A 16,810-nucleotide genomic window follows, 5' to 3' on the forward strand; every position below is an offset into this window, starting at 1 on the left:
CAGCTCAAGTCATGGTCCTGGAATCTAAACAGAGAGCCTGCTTCTCCTTCTCTCACTGACTCTCCCCTCCTCCCACTCGTGCTCTCTTTCTCTCATTCAAATAAAAAAAAATAAAATCTTAAAAAAATAAATAAGAACTAGTATTACCTTATCTCAATATGTATTATTAAAATTAGAAGTAATAGTCAAAACAATATAGTATTTGTATAAAGATAGACACACAAAACAAAAGAGAATCCACAAATGGACACTCATCTATCTGGACAAGTTAATAACTTGATAATTTTTTAAAAACTTACTTATTTATTTCAGAGAAAGAGTGTGTGTGTGTGCAAATGCTGGGGAGTGGCAGAGGGAGAAGGAAAGAGAGAATCTCAAGCAGATGGCTGACTGAGCATGGAGCCTGACATGGAGCTCAGTCCCATGACCCCAAGATCATGACCTGAGCTGAAACCAAAACTCTAAACTGCCTGAATCACTCAGTGCCCCAGGATAACTTATTTTTTAAGGAAGCTTTTGGCAAGGGTGATACATTCATCACACTGATTGTAATGAAAATTTTTGGTGTCTATTAGATAAAATTATACATGAATGATGCACAACCTACTTTATGCCAATTACACCTAATAAAATTGTTAAAAGTACATCCCCTTGGAACATAAGGAGCTAATATTTGTGTTAGTTTCATTTTTGCACCTTTACTTTTTCCGTTGCTTCTCCTTCCATGCCTCCTTTCTTATCAGCTTCTCTTCAATCCTTCACCATCCACATATTTCTTCCTTCCTCCCTCAAACTTATTTTCTTAATTCCATAATATAATGTGAAAAGTTGGGGAAAAGTCAAAATTTCATTTGATTCCTGCCTGTCATCACTGCAGGTGGTTGTAGCCAAAGCCAGCATGACCACATGTGATGAACACAGGCTCTGGGATCAGACAGCAAGAAGTTCAAGTCCATGCTTTGTCTTTCAACCTGTGTAATCTGAAGTAAGTCACTCTCAATTTACCTCAGTTTCCTCATTTGAAAAACAAGAATAATTATAGCTATTCTGTCTAAGGATAATATATAGATTAAATTTAGATAATGTGATTTGAAGTAAGGCCTTTTATCTCCTTGAGTTTTAATTTCCTAATCTTAAAAAAAAAATAAGGAAAATTGTAGCTATTCTCCTGAGGATAATATAGGGATTAAATCTGGATAATGCATGCTAACATTTCTGCTCCTTACTTCTAAACATAATTTCTCTTCCTTTTTTTAGGAGTCTCCCTTCTGCCTGCCTCCAAGAAGATAATACACTAATGTTTTCCTTTGTGCAAAAGGTAGAATTATACCTCTAATAATGTTAGAGTTAAAATACATCATAGAGATAATTTCATTTCAAAGCCTGTATTTCCATAATTGTAAATGAAATATAAAAACTCCAAAAGAAAACTGGATAATTCAAGCCTTCCGAGAAATTGGTGAGTCTAATTTGCTGTTCTTTGCACCATGAACTGTATAATATTGAGTAGAAACCACCCTAGGCTTCCAAAAGTTCAACTGTCCTGATTCTTCAGGAAAGCTGGTGATCACTAATTGTAGACTTACTTCATCATTGCTTGCCTTGAGAAGCCAATTCTGTCTCCCCTGCTGCTCTTTTCCAGTCTGACTGCTCCGAGTAATGAGGTCTACCTGGAAGCTTCAAGTTTTTCCTCAGTCATTGTAATTTTTTATTTATGCCTTTGCCTGAGCTGCCTTCTGTCAATGGAAATCAAATTAAGAGCCATTGTTTCCAAGCAGCCCAGCCAAGCTCTGCATTTTTAACAATATCATTTCGCCAGACATTGAACATATCTCTGGTTGGGCTGATAAATTGTCAGAATAGAGTTGAAATATGTCACTAGCTGATGAAACCAGCTGGGGCAATTACAAAGGGAGAATAATGAGTCTGTTTGCTGGTGGGTCTATAGAAGGGAAGGCATTGGTCTCCCTTCTCTTTAAGGTAGGATATGTACAACCCACTAGGGCCTCTCACCAGTTAGAGCCATCCAGGTATCTTCAGCTCTGCACAGCCCAAAGGAAGCACATTATCTTCCCCTCCAAGTTTGTTTTCCTAGGACATTGTATCACCACTACCTCAAGTCCTGGAGCAGGGAAAAGAGAAATACCAAAATCTTACTGGGCAAGTATAAGGGGGAGAAACAATGGGAGGGAAAAGTTAAAAGCAAAGTGTCTTCTCTACATTAAGACTGGCCTAGGGACTTGACTATTATGATGTTCTTTACCCATCAAATAGTCCTTTGAGTATCATTCTCTCTATTTCACAGATAAGGAAACTGAGGCTTACAGAACTTTGGTGGGCACTGTAGGCACAGACCAGGTAAAATGACAAAATAATTGTCTGACATCTCATGAATGACAGTATAAATATATATCCACTGCAAATATATACTTATTAAATGCACATTAAGAAAAATATTAAATACCATGAAGGACAAAATATTAGCAATAAAACCATTCTCTATTTAAATTATTCTTTCTGGATATGATCATTGTAACATATTTAACACATTACCAACTTGACTAACTGACTTTTACCAAATTATTTCTCCACCAATTCTATTTAAGAATTTTCACATCCTGGGGTGCCTGGGTGGCTCAGTCGATTAAGCAGATGCCTTTGGCTCGGTTCATGATCCCAGGGTCCTGAGATTGAGCCCCGCATCAGGCTCCTGCTCAGTGGAGAGTCTGCTTCTCCCTCTCCTCTGTCTGCTGCTCTGCCTACGTGTGCTCTCTCTCTCTCTCTCTGTGTCAAATAAATAAATAATATTAAAAAAAGAGAGAATTTTCATATCCCTTCACCCTCCTCAGCTTTAGGTTTCTGGTTACTTAAAAACATCAAAGCAATAGTATATAAAAGTGAGCACAGGGCCTAGGAGGGCAAACTATAATGCATGATTCATAATAAAAATCCCTACTAACTGAAATAACTAACATTTGTGTAGTATTTTGCAGGTAATCAAGCCTATCCTTCTAGATGACCTCATTCATGGTTACCAAAAAAAAAAAAAAAAAAAAAAAAGGAAGAATATGCTTAGTTTTGTTTTTTTTTTTATAGCTGAAACTGAAGCATGAAAAAAGGAAAAGTGTTTTGCTTTGTGATACAGCTACTAACTTACTTAAAAAAAAAATTGGGAATAGAGGCTAGAGATATTAAACAATCTTAGTAACTCGACCAATTGGTGTTAGAGATGAGATACTAATGTGGCTTTGTCTGTATCTACCCATGTCCTTTCTGTTAAATAATTTGCCTCTCTCTTATCCACCACTCTTATTCATTAGACTTTCTAAGGAAACATGGGCTACATTCAATTTGGATTCCTTTCATCACTGAAATTATCATTCCCTCTTAAATGTAGCTAATATCATCATAATTATCAATTATAATCAACATTTGTGATAAGGATATAGTAAAGATGCAAAAATGGCCACAAATTATCCCTCACCCTCCATGACCTTTGGATATGTCCTCTCACAGGGGTACTGGTGTGGCCTTGTGACCTGCTTTGTCCAGTGGCACATTAGTAAAGTGAGCAAACAGAGGCTTAAGAAGTACTCACGTGTGGATCTGCTGTTGTTGGGGCTCCTGCCACTGCCACAATGTGAAGAAGATGCCTAGCCTGGTGAATTAGGAAACAAGATATGTCCCAGGAACCTCTTTCATCTTGGCTGAGTGTCTCAATGCCAGACTTAAATGAGGTCATTCTTGATCATCAAGCCATCAGCTAACTGTCAGCTAACTTGAAATGAATGAGGAAGCCAAGAAGACATCTGCAAAGTCAGACCAGAAAACTGCCCACCTGTCTCACGGATCATGAGCTGTTTAAGTTGGGTTGCTTTAAGCCACTAAATTTCAGTGTGCTTTTTACAAATCAAGTCAACCAATACAAAGTTCTCTACTTACATTCCAGCAGATATTAACTACTAAAAGGCAGCTGCATTCTGAAGTCTTCTCAAACTTGAAGCACAAGCTAAATGGGCCTACCAGTCACCTCCCTCTTAAAGATTCTTCAAATAGAATACAAAGTTGCTGATTCCAGCCCTCACTTATTTTCTATTTCATAGTATCCTGAACTACTCCACATTGAGTTAAATTGTACCATGGTGGCTTTTGCCACCATGCAGTTGTATGGTATGTTTCGTTCCCTTTGTATATCGCCTTAAAACCTTTGACTTCAAAGTAGACTATTAATGATATGTGTTATGGAGTAATTGTTCTTTCTTTAGGTATCATGTGAAAAAATATTAACAAATTATGTGGGGTTTTTTTTGAGATGTTGTCTCCAAAGTTTTCATTTTTGGGATTGCCTAGGTGACTCAGTTGGTTGGGTGTCTACCTTTGGCTCAGGTCATGATCCCAGGGTCCTGGAATTGGTCCTGCTCTATATGGAGTAATTGTTCTTTCTTAGGTATCATGGGAAAAAATATTAACAAATTATGTGGGTTTTTTTTGAGATGTTGTCTCCAAAGTTTTCATTTTTGGGATTGCCTAGGTGACTCAGTTGGTTGGGTGTCTACCTTTGGCTCAGGTCATGATCCCAGGGTCCTGGGATTGGTCCTGCTCAGTGGGGAGCCTGTTTCTATTCTGCCTGCTCTGCCCGCCACCGCCCCTGCTTGGGCGCTCTCTTTCTCTCTGAGAAATAAAATCTTCCCCCCAAAAGTTTGTATTTTCAGTCCATCATCTATTCGCTTGCTGGGGACTGAAAGTTACTTCAAGCAAATAAGAAGTCAACTCTTGGGAAAGTTGGTATTAAACTTTCCTATTTAGGTAACTCAATAGAACTTGCTCCAGGATGAGTTCCAGCACTTATTTTATGTATGTTTTCCTCGGCCACATAGGGCAGGCTTACTGGTACATTCTGTACCTACATTCAACTCCAAACCAGGATCTTCACTTTCAAAGCTCCAAAACTTTACCAGGAAACAGGCCCTTGGCAGCATAGCACTGTGTCTAAGAGTGTACAGTTTTTCAGTATGTCTCAGATCAAACTAGCACCCCCCCCACCAAACTGGAGATTTACTTACTATCTGTAAGTACCTCATAGCATTGTTCTGAGTGTGACATAAGGCTATGATTATAAGGTACTTAATATATAGTTGGTATAGAGTAAATTTTCATGAAACATTGTTGTATTCATTCATTTATGCTAGTTGAAGATGGTGAAAGAAAATAAACCAGTGAAAATGATATTCTGAAGCCCTCACTCACCAACAATCACAATTCCCTTTGGTCTCACCTATTGAACAAAGCTCCAGTTTTACCTCAGATTTTAGTCTTGTAATCTTTTCAATATCCAGCCTTTAATGTGGACTGGTCATTATAGGGTTCAGATTAATATTATAGGTTCTTAAGTCAGGTCAATTGGTTTTAAATATTGACTCAAGAATTTACTCATTATACAACTCTGGTAAAAACTAAGTATCTATAACACATTTTTTTTAAATCCATAAAATGGAGGTAGTTATAGTATGTTCTTCATGCAATTGTTTGAAAATTAAATAAAAATATAAATGTTACATGCTAAATTTTAGTGTTTGACACAGAGTAAGCACTGATAAGTTGCTACGAGTATAATTACAGCCAGGTTACTACTGTCTGCCACTGACAAAATCATCTTAAATATATACTACTACAAAGCTACACCTTCCAAATTCAGCTGGATTGAATGATTCTTCTAATTTTACTTAACTCTCTAATTGTACGAAGATTAATCCAAAGAGCATCATGAAGAGATATGGATTTAGTCAGATCCATATAGAGTCACATCCAAGCTCTCTCATTTGCTGGATGTGTAAATCTGACCAATCTCCTTGCATCTTAGTTTATTCACCTGTAAAACCGAGTTATAAAATACAGCTCCTAGAATTAACATTAGGGAATAAATGAAAAAGCATATATATAAAATGTCTGGCACAGATACTCTCAACTAAAATGGTGTATTCAATTTGAATTACATCATTTGGATACTCAACAATTAAAAAAAGAGTAGAAAACTGATAAAGTTTCATTTTAATAAGAAGACTCCACAAATTTGTGGGAAATAGTTTCTTATTAATGGGAATCAAATTGGGTAGTATTAGTGACTATTGTCATAGTAATCATACCTTAGCAACAAAGAAAAAGATGAGCATACCTGGTGTGCCATCGTGATGCTGCTACATTTACATTTTCATCCAATGATATATCAAGGTCTCTACTTACTGGCTATGTCAAAGCAGTGGTTGGAATTAAGATAATACTACTTTTAGTCATACTGAATTGTTCAATTGATTACAACACTCTAGTTGCCCTGACTTTATTTTAGTAAAAGCTCTGCGATAGTACTAGAGTGCTCAACAGCTCCTTTCCAGAAGAAACCAAATGTTCTATATCACATTAGAGTGCTGACCTCTGGGATCAGTAGCATTTTCTTTAGATGTAAATCCCAGAGTAGCAAAGGCCAAAAGTAACTATAAAGATTATGAGATCTTTTGATCAGCAAAGGAAGAAGAGGATGTTACTATCTAAAGATTATAAAGAGACATAAAAGACACATGGTTCCTGCTTGGAATATATCCATTTTCATCTGTGCCAATCTTAGTTACATGAACTCCAGTACCACACAGAGTCTTTGATCTTAACCATTCATTTATTCGTTCTGTCCAGAATCTACTTTTCTGTAGAATCTTAGGTGGACTTTTATTAAACAGTGATTGAGAAACATATTTAAATTTCAATTTTATCATTCTTTAAAATATCAATAATCAAGGAACTAGGAGAAATATATTTTCAATTATGAAAAGGACATGTGTCATTATGAAGACTCAAATATACACACAAATATAATAGCTAATATTTATTGAACATGCTCATATGAAAAGTACTCTTCCCAGTATCTCAAGAATTATTTTGTTAATCCTCCCCAAAACATTATGAGATGGGTACTAATTATTTCCATTTTATAGAAAATCAGTATTATAACAATTCTCATTTTGTAGCAAAGAAACCAAAAGATCAAAAAATTAGGTAACTTGTTCAGAGCCAGACACCTAGTAAAATAATGAAAATGGTGGTCTGATCACAGGACTCACATATTTCTTGATAGTCAATGAAGTATATAATATAGAACTCAGAACACAGGAGATACTCAGTGAGCAGCCCTACTCCACTGATTCAGTACCTAATGATCCACTGTTGACTACCACTGGTCACACAAGAGCATTTGATTTTCAACCTGGAAAAAGCCCAGGGAACATCTAACTCTACCTTTTTATTTTACTGAGATGAAGCAACTGAGACACCAATAACTGTGATTTGTTCAAAGTTACAACATTAGGTTGCAGAGTTATAACCCAAATTCTGGTTTCCAGACCTCCAGACTATATTATCATTATATGATACCCCACAGCTATTCTCAATCATACAATTTGATTTCTCATGTAAATTATCAGCAAAATTCATGAGCCCCAAAGGAAGATAAATTATCGGCTTTCTTATTTTCAGCATATATTTATCCTCACAAAAGCATCAAATAGTAAATCTCAACTGCCAAGTACATTGGTTTGAGTGGTGCCAATTTCAGTCTGAATCAAATTCTAATAGCATTATTTGCAGTCCAAGAAAGTGAATCATATGGAAGGGAATGACCACTGTATCCTTAACTACCACACAGCCTCCAAGTACCCCTGCATGACAGCCTTCAGAACATACCCTGAATTCAATTTCTCCATTGTTACAGAGCAAATTGATCACAAATGGCATTATATGGTTCCTTACTACACTACTGTTTTTATTTTTTCTGTTGTTTTTGTTTTCATTTTAATTTGACAAGAGGTTTTATTCCTTCTCTCATTCTGTGTCTTCAAGATCTTCACCTTCTGTGCTCCCAGCACACAAGTGAAAGTCCCCCATGGTTTTTATTTGCCCTCCCTCCTAGGATAACAATAAATTGTCCATCTGTGTTGAAAAAATTAATATATTGTTGTGCAGATTGAGTATAAAAATGTTTCTAAGCAAGTTTCAAATAAGTCTTGGTGATTTCATTAAATCTTTTTAATAGCTGTCCCTGTCAAGCCAAACCCCATGTTCTCAGAGAAAATGACTTGCAGTATTTCTTCCAAATAAGTATTTGATTTTTTTTCAGGAAACAGCCTAAAGCTAAAATGATAGACAATTAGTTTTCTTAAGACCATATTAATTAAAACTCACTGGCTAAGATTCTTTGTGTAGCATTTAATAGATGTTAATATTTTAACACTGAATAAGTTATCTAACTTTGAAGATTTGTTCTTCAAATTATTGGACCCACAAGAGAATTCTGTGTTTCTGCTCAGGAGTGATTTTAAAAGTCACAAATCCAGAAAGACGTGACAGTCTGGAGTTGGAACCCAGCTGCTCTGTGATGGTAATCAGAATCTGCTAATAAAATTGTCAGTAATCTATAGATATCTGGATGTCTAAGAATGTTGATGGATTACTCATTGTTTTCCAATGATGAGTACATCTAATCAATAGATGAATTTCTTTTCTAGGGTTTCGTGCATGAAATATTTTTGATATATGCTTGCAAACATATCATCAATAATTCACCCAAATGAGGTGACATGATATGTGCCAAGCCAGTTTTGCCCAATGGATATCTTTAGACTAACATGTAACATAAACCCAAAGATAAGATATGATCACTGGAAAAAGATTTAAAATTCACTCAAGAATTTCTGACTCTCCTACCATGAGGATACAAAGGATTTTTTTTCCCCCAGATAGAAGCAGAATCACTGAAATAATGTGTGCAAAAGATGGGGAAAATGAGAAAAAAAAAGAAAAAGTAGAAGCTAAGGTAGAGATGGTTGAGTATAGATCAGTTCAAGAAAAATATACTTGACATTTTTTTCATGTCAGGCATAATACTCAGTGCTAGACAGAGTGTGTATATGTAGTGAGAGCAAAAGTTATGTGAATAATTAATTACAATCCAGTGTGAAAAATACTACAATAGAAAAAATGTATAGAAAGTGCTGAGGAAACATATAAAGAAAGAAATCACTCTGCCATGATAGGGCTCATGAGAACAGGTGATATTTTAGCTCCTCTTTAAAAACATATTTTTATTTTTAGTAAAGTCCCCCAGTTACCATCCTTACTCTGAAGTCCTATTTCCTAGAGGCTTTTAAACCTTTCAACTCTTTCCTTTCTCACTGAATTCACTGTTCTAAATTCTGTTAATACTTTTTGTCTGTTTTAGATTTTTGACATTATCAATCAAAAGCTTCCTGTTAACACTTCTTTTCCTATTTTATTTTTCCCAATACAATTAAACCACATTTTTGTGATTCTGTAAATGTCTTATAGATACTGATGTACCAAGCTGAAAATATGTTTGTTTCTTTTGTTCCTTTTTTGGTTCATTTTCCATCAACAGGCATTATTCTAGATTTTATGTTTCTTCTTTTATTTGTTTTGCATTTATCAACTCATTGTTGAATTCTTTGATAGACATTATAAGAACTATAAAACATCTATTAGTATTATTTCTAATTGATCAAATTCTTCAGATACACTATCAGTTAATTTTTTGCTTATTCTTTTTTTGGGCTGTGTTTGTCTATTTATTTGTTGCCTGGAGTCAGCTCTCTCAGAATTCTTCATCCTCATGTCCCAGTGTGGGCTTCCTGCTCTGCGGGCCCATCATATTGCCACCTTCCTGTCTCTTTGCTTTCACTCTAGGACTTTTTTCTCTGTTTTTAATACCAGTTCCCATGTGCAGTGGAGATTTGTGATTTTATTTCGTGTCCGGTGACTAGCCCCTTTCTATGAGCTAGATTCCCACTAAAGAAGCTGAAGTTGCCAGGTAAAGCATTGTCCTTACAACAAGAATATGATGGCTCATCTGGTTTTCATGAATAAGATCCAACTATTCTGGACTTTGAATTAGAAGCTGTTGGCACAAACAAATAGAAATCAAGCAGCTCAATCCATTGTGGCAGTAGTAGTAGGGGTAGCAGTCTGTTGCTAATGGTGCTGGCAGTACATTCTGAGAGTTTATGCCAACTGGCAGTGGCATCTGTGTCTTCATAGCTTAGAGGACTGATCACAGGTATTAGTTTTGGCTTATGCTTACCTTTCTGGAACGTCTATTAGTATAATAGTAGATCACCTAATTTTTCTTACTCCTTCTATTTCTTATTCCTCCTATTCTACCTTTTAATTGTCTTTTTTAATGGTGAGGGGACCAGTGTTTCTTTCCTTGGAGAAAGGGCTTCAAATTTCAACCCTCCTATGATTCCTTTCTTAAACTTAATCCTTTATATTTTTTATTTTCAAACAATGCTTTATTTGTCTCCAGTTGTTCTGTTATTACTTTGGTATTGATACCACATTATTATTGGTTTATAGATCTTTCCTTAACTCTCTAACCATATTATTTATAAAATTTTTCAATAACCTTTTTTTTCTGGTCCCATTTACATTATTTTTGTTTCTTCTGAGTGTCTATTCTCTATGTTTTCTTCCTCTTCCAATGTGGAAACTATCTTTTATATGGGCTTATTTTGTATACTCCTTCATAATTGGGAATGAGCTGCTGAGGTGTGTCTGGGTGGATAAGTTGGTTAAGTGGCTGACTCTTATTTTGGCTCAAGTCATGATTTCAGGGTCATGAGATTGAGTTCTGTGTTGGGCTCTAGCCAGTTGTGGAACCTGTTTGGGATTCTCTCTCTCCTTCTGCTCCTCCCCACCCCACATATGTGCTCTCTCTCTCTCTCTCTCTATCTCTCTCTCTAAAAATGAATGAATGTGCTCAATGGGGAAAAACTGAGAGCTTTTCCCCTAAGGTCAGGAACACTATCACTGCTGCTATTTAACATAGTACTAGAAGTCCTAGATTCAGCAATCAGACAACAAAAAGAAATAAAATGTACCTGAATTGACCAAGAAGAAGTCAAACTCTCACTCTTTCAAGATGATATGATTCTTTATATGAAAACTCAAAAGACTCCATGCCAAAACTACTAGAACTCATACAGGAATTCAGTAGTGTCAGAATATAAAATCAATGCACAGAAATCAGTTGCATTTCTATATACCAACAGCAAGACAAAAGAAAGAGAAATTAAGGGAGGGGGCTATGGACATTGGGGAGGGTATGTGCTATCGTGAGTGCTGTGAAGTGTGTAAACCTGGCGATTCACAGACCTGTACCCCTGGGGATAAAAATACATTATATGTTTATTAAAAAAAAAATTTGGAAGGGGAGGCGAACCATAAGAGACTATGGACTCTGAAAAACAACCTGAGGGTTTTGAAGGGTCAGGGGTGGGAGGTTGGGGGAACAGGTGGTGGGTAATAGGGAGGGCACGTTTTGCATGGAGCACTGGGTGTTGTGCAAAAACAATGAATACTTTTACGCTGAAAAAATAAATAAAATGGAAAAAAAAAAGAAAGAGAAATTAAGGAGTCAATCCCATTTACAATTGCACCCAAAACCATAAGATACCCAGCAATAAACTTAACCCAAGAGACAAAGAACCTGTACTCAGACAACTATAAAGTATTCATAAAAGAAATTGAGAAAGACACAAAGAAATGGAAAAATGTTCCTTGCTCACGGATCAGAAGAACAAATATTGTGAAAATGTCTATGCTACCTAAAGCAATCTACACATTTAATGCAATCTCTATCAAACTACCATCATTTTTTTTTCAAAAAAAAAATGAAACAAATCATCCTAAAATTTATATGGAAACAGAAAAGACCCTGAATAGCCAGAGGAAGGTTGAAAAAGAAAGCCAAAGTTGGTGGTATCTCAATTCCAGACTTCAAGCTCTATTACAGAGCTGTCATCATCAAGACAGTATGGTACTGGTACAAAAACAGACACATAGATCAATGGAACAGAATAGAGAGCCCAGAAATATACCCTCAACTCTATGGTCAACTAATCTTTGACAAAGCAGGAGAGAATGTCCAATGGAAAAAAGACAGTCTCTTCAACAAATGGTGTTGGGGAAATTGGGCAGCCACATGCAGAAGAATTAAACTAGACCATTTCTTTACACCACACACAAAAATAGACTCAAAATGGATTTAAGTTTAAGACAGGAATCCATCAAAATCCTTGAGGAGAACACAGGCAGCAACCTCTTCGACCTCAGCTGCAGCAGCTTCTTCCTAGAAATATCACCAAAGGCAAGGGAAGCAACAGCAAAAATGAACCATTGGGACTTTATCAAGATCAAAAGCTTTTGCACAGCAAAGGAAACAGTCAGCAAAACCAAAAGACAACTGACAGAATGGGAGAAGATATTTGCAAATGACATATCATTTGGGTAATATCATTGGATAAAGGGTTGGTATCCAAAATCTATAAAGAACTTATCAAAGTTAACACCCAGTGAACAAATAATCCAATCAAGAAATGGGCAGAGGACATGAACAGATATTTCTGCAAAGAAGACATCCAAATGGCCAACACAACATGAAAAAGTGCTCAACTCAGCATCAGGGAAATACAAATCAAAACCACAATGAGATACCACTTCACAGCAGTCAGATTGGCTAAAATTAACTATTCAGGAAATGACAGATGTTGGAGAGGACGTGGAGAAAGGGGAATCCTCCTACACATTTGGTGGGAATACAAGCTTGTGCAGCCACACTGGAAAACAACCTGGAGTTTCTTCAAAAAGTTGAAAATAGAGCTACCCTATGACCCAGCAATCACACTACTGGGTATTTAAAGATACAAATGCAGCAATCCAAAGGGGCACATGCACCCCAATGTTTATAGCAGCAATGTCCGCAATAGCCAAACTATGGAAAGAACCTAGATGTCCATCAACAGATGAATGGATAAAGAAGAGGTCATACACACACACACACACACATACATATACATACAGTGGAATACTATGCAGCAATTAAAAGAAATCTTGTCATTTGCAACAATGTGGATGGAACTAGAGGGTATTATGCTGAGCAAAATAAGTCAATCAGAGAAAGACAATTATCATGTGATATCTCTGATATGAGGAATTTGGAGAGGCAGAGTGGGGCATTTGGGGAGTAGGGAAGGAAAAAATGAAATAAGACGGGATTGGGAAGGAGACATACCATAAGAGACTCTTACTCTCACAAAACAAACTGAGGGTTGCTGGGGGCGGAGGGATGTGGAGAGGACACTCGGGAGGGTATGCGATATGGTAAGTGCTGTGAAGTTTGTAAGCCTGATGATTCACAAACTTGTACCCCTGGGGCTAATAATACATTATATGTTAATAAGAATAATAATAAAAAGAGTCATACAAATAAAATAAAAAAATAAAAACAAATGAATGAATGAATAAATAAATATTAAAAAATAATGATGTGCTTATTTAGAAAAAAGCTGATTTACAGTAACTATATATAGGCAGAGATTTGACTGATAAGATTGCTTATAATATGATGAACCACATTTCATTTTTTTTACTGGCTGAGCTTAAATACTGGATCTCTATGTGTTTTTAAAGTTGTTTAGTTACTCAAAAAAGAATCTTTCCAATATCTTGCCTGGAGGAGTATTCCTGACTACTACTGTTTCAGATCTTGAAAAGAGATGGAGCTGCAGAGCCTGACTTTCTTTTTGTAGTCCTCCTCTCATTTTCGGTCCCCTGACTCTAATTGACCTTTGCTGTGCCATTTGGTCCAAGGTGGGAGATTATATTAGTTAATTAACTAGAGTATAAATCTTGCATCTGGAGTATCCACAAATAAATATGACACACTACACTAACAAAATGAAGGATATAAATCATAGGATCATCACAATTGATGCAGAAAAAGTACTTGAAAAAACTCAACATCCATTCATGATAAAAACTCTAAACCAACTGGGTATAGAAAGAACTTCAATATTAAAAAGGTCATATATGGCAAAGCCACAGTTAACATTATGCTTAATGGTAAAAAGCTAAAAGTTTCCTTCCAGATCAGGAACAAGACAAGTATGCCCACTTTCACCACTTTTTTCAACATAGTATTGGAATCCTTGCCACAGGAATTAGGCAAGAAAAAGAAATGAAAGACATCCAGATCAGAAAGGAAGTTCCACTATTTCTATTTGCATACAGCATGATGTTTTATAGAGAAAACCCTAAAGACTACACCAGAAACTGCTAGAACTAATAAATGAATTCAGTAAAATTGCAGAATACAGAATCAATAAACAAAAATCAGTTTCATTTCTATACACTAACAACAAACTATCAGAGAAATTAAGGAAACAATCACATTTACAGTTGCATCAAAAAGAATAAATACCTAGGGATAAATTTAAGTAAGGAGATGAATAATCCATACAATGAAAACGATAAGGCACTGATGAAAAAAGTTAAGAAGATATAAATAAATGGAAAGATATTCCATGCTCATGAATGGAAGAATTAATGTTGTTTACATGTCCACACTACCCAAAGTAATCTACAGATTCAATGCAATCTTTATCAAAATACCTATGGCATTTTTCACAGAAATAGGAAAAAGTTATCATAAAACGTGTATGGAACCACAAAAGACACTGAATAGGGGCGTCTGTGTGGCTCAGTCAATTAAGTGGCAGCCTTTGGCTCAGGTCATGATCCCAGAGTTCTTGAATCTAGCCCCGTGTCAGGCTCCTTGCTCAATGAGGAGCTTGTTTCTCTCTTTGCCAGCCATTCCCGCTGCTTGTGCTCTCTCTCTCTAATAAATAAATAAATAAAATCTTTTAAAAAGACCCTGAATAGACAAAGCCATCTTGAAAAAGAATGAAGTTGCAGGTATCACACTTTCTAATTTCAAATTATATATATATTATAATAACATAATATATATAATATATATTATATGTAATATATTATATAACATATACTACATTATATTATAAAATACATAATATAATATATAATATATGATATATATAATATAGAAGTATATTTTACTAATACATAAGCATATTATAGCAACCAAAGCAGTATGATATTGGCATAAAAATAGATATATAAATCAATAGAGCATAATAGCCTACAACTAAATCCATGCATATATGGTCAATTACTATACAGCAAAAGAGCCAAGAATATACAATGGGGAAAGGGCAATCTTTTCAACAAATGGTGTTGGGAAGACTGGACTGGTATATCAAAAAGAATGAAATGCAACCACTAACTTATATCATACCAAAAAAAATCAAAATGGATTAAAAATTTGAACATGGGGGCGCCTGGGTGGCTCAGTCGGTTAAACATCTGCCCTCAGCTCAGGTCATGATCCTAGGGTCCTAGGATTGAGTTCTGCATCAGGCGCCCTGCTGAGCCTTCTCCCTGTCCCTCTGCTGCTCCCCCTGCTTGTGCTCTCTCGGTCTCTCAAATAAATAAAATCTTAAGAAAAAAAGACCTGAAACCATAAAACTCCTAGAAGAAAAAAGGTGGTAAGCTAACTGACATTAGCCTTGGTGATAGCTTTTTGGATTTAACATGAGAAGCAAAGGAAACAAAAGCAAAAATAAAGGGGGGCTACATCAAACCAAAAAAAAAACTCCTGGACAACAAAAGAAACATCAGCAAAACAAAAAAGCAACCTACCAAAATAGATAAAATATTTGCAATCACTTATCTGATAGAAGGTTGGTATCTAAAATACATAAAGAACTCATACAACTCTATAGCAAAAATATAAAAAGAAAAAAAATAAAGAATAGGCAGAGGAACTGAATCGAAATTTTCCAAAGAATACATACAAATGGCCAATGGGTATGTGAAAAGATTATTAACATAATTATCAGGGAAATGCACAGGAGATATCACTTCACAGTTGTTAGGATGGCTGTCATCAAAAAAGCTAGAGGTAAGGATTGGCGAGGATGTGGAGAAAAGGTAACACTTGTGCAATGTGGGTGGGGATGTAAATTTGTGCAGCCACTATGGAAAACATTATGGAGGGCCTTCAAAGGAAGCCAGACACAAAGTAACTAAACAGTATGATTCTATTAATATAGAGTTCAGAAACAAGCAAATTAATTTATGCTTTTAGAAGACAAGATGTTGGTTAAATTTGGAAACAGTGACATTGGGAGCATTTAGGAGAGAGGTTTCTGAGACAGTGACAATGTTGTATTTCTAGACTCTGCTGGTGTTTACTTCAGTATGGTAATTCAAGCTGTTTACATATGAATCAAGAAACAGACTCTTAATCAGAGGGAACAAACTGATGGTTCTCAGAGGGCAGGTGGGTGGAGGTATGCGGGAATAGGTGTTGGGGATTAAGGAGTGCACCTGTGATGAGCACTGGGCATGTTGTATGGAAGTATTGAATTATGATACTGCCTGTATACCTGAAAGTAATATAAACAATGTAGGGTCACTGGAATTAAAATAAAAACTTTTTAAAGAAAAAAAAAATTTAAACAGAATTACCATACGAGCAATTCCACTTCTGAGTACATATCAAAGAAAACAAAATCTCTATGTCAAAGAGATAATGCACACTGGTGGTCACTGTAGCACTATTTACAATAGCCAAGAATGGAAGCAATGTATCTGTCAACAGATGAATGGATAAAGAAATGTGATATTATATATATACAGTATAATTATATATATATAGTATAATGTAATATGAGTATACAGTGGAATATTAGCCATTAAAAGGAAATCTTGCCATTTGTAACAACATGGATGGACCTTGAGGGCATTATGCTAAGTGAAATAAGTCAGACAGAGAAGATAAATACCATATGATTTCACACATAAGTGGAATCTAAATTAAAAAGAAAAAAAA

Source organism: Meles meles, chromosome 8 (assembly GCF_922984935.1).
Source record: "Meles meles chromosome 8, mMelMel3.1 paternal haplotype, whole genome shotgun sequence".
NCBI classification, from domain to species: Eukaryota; Metazoa; Chordata; class Mammalia; order Carnivora; family Mustelidae; genus Meles; species Meles meles.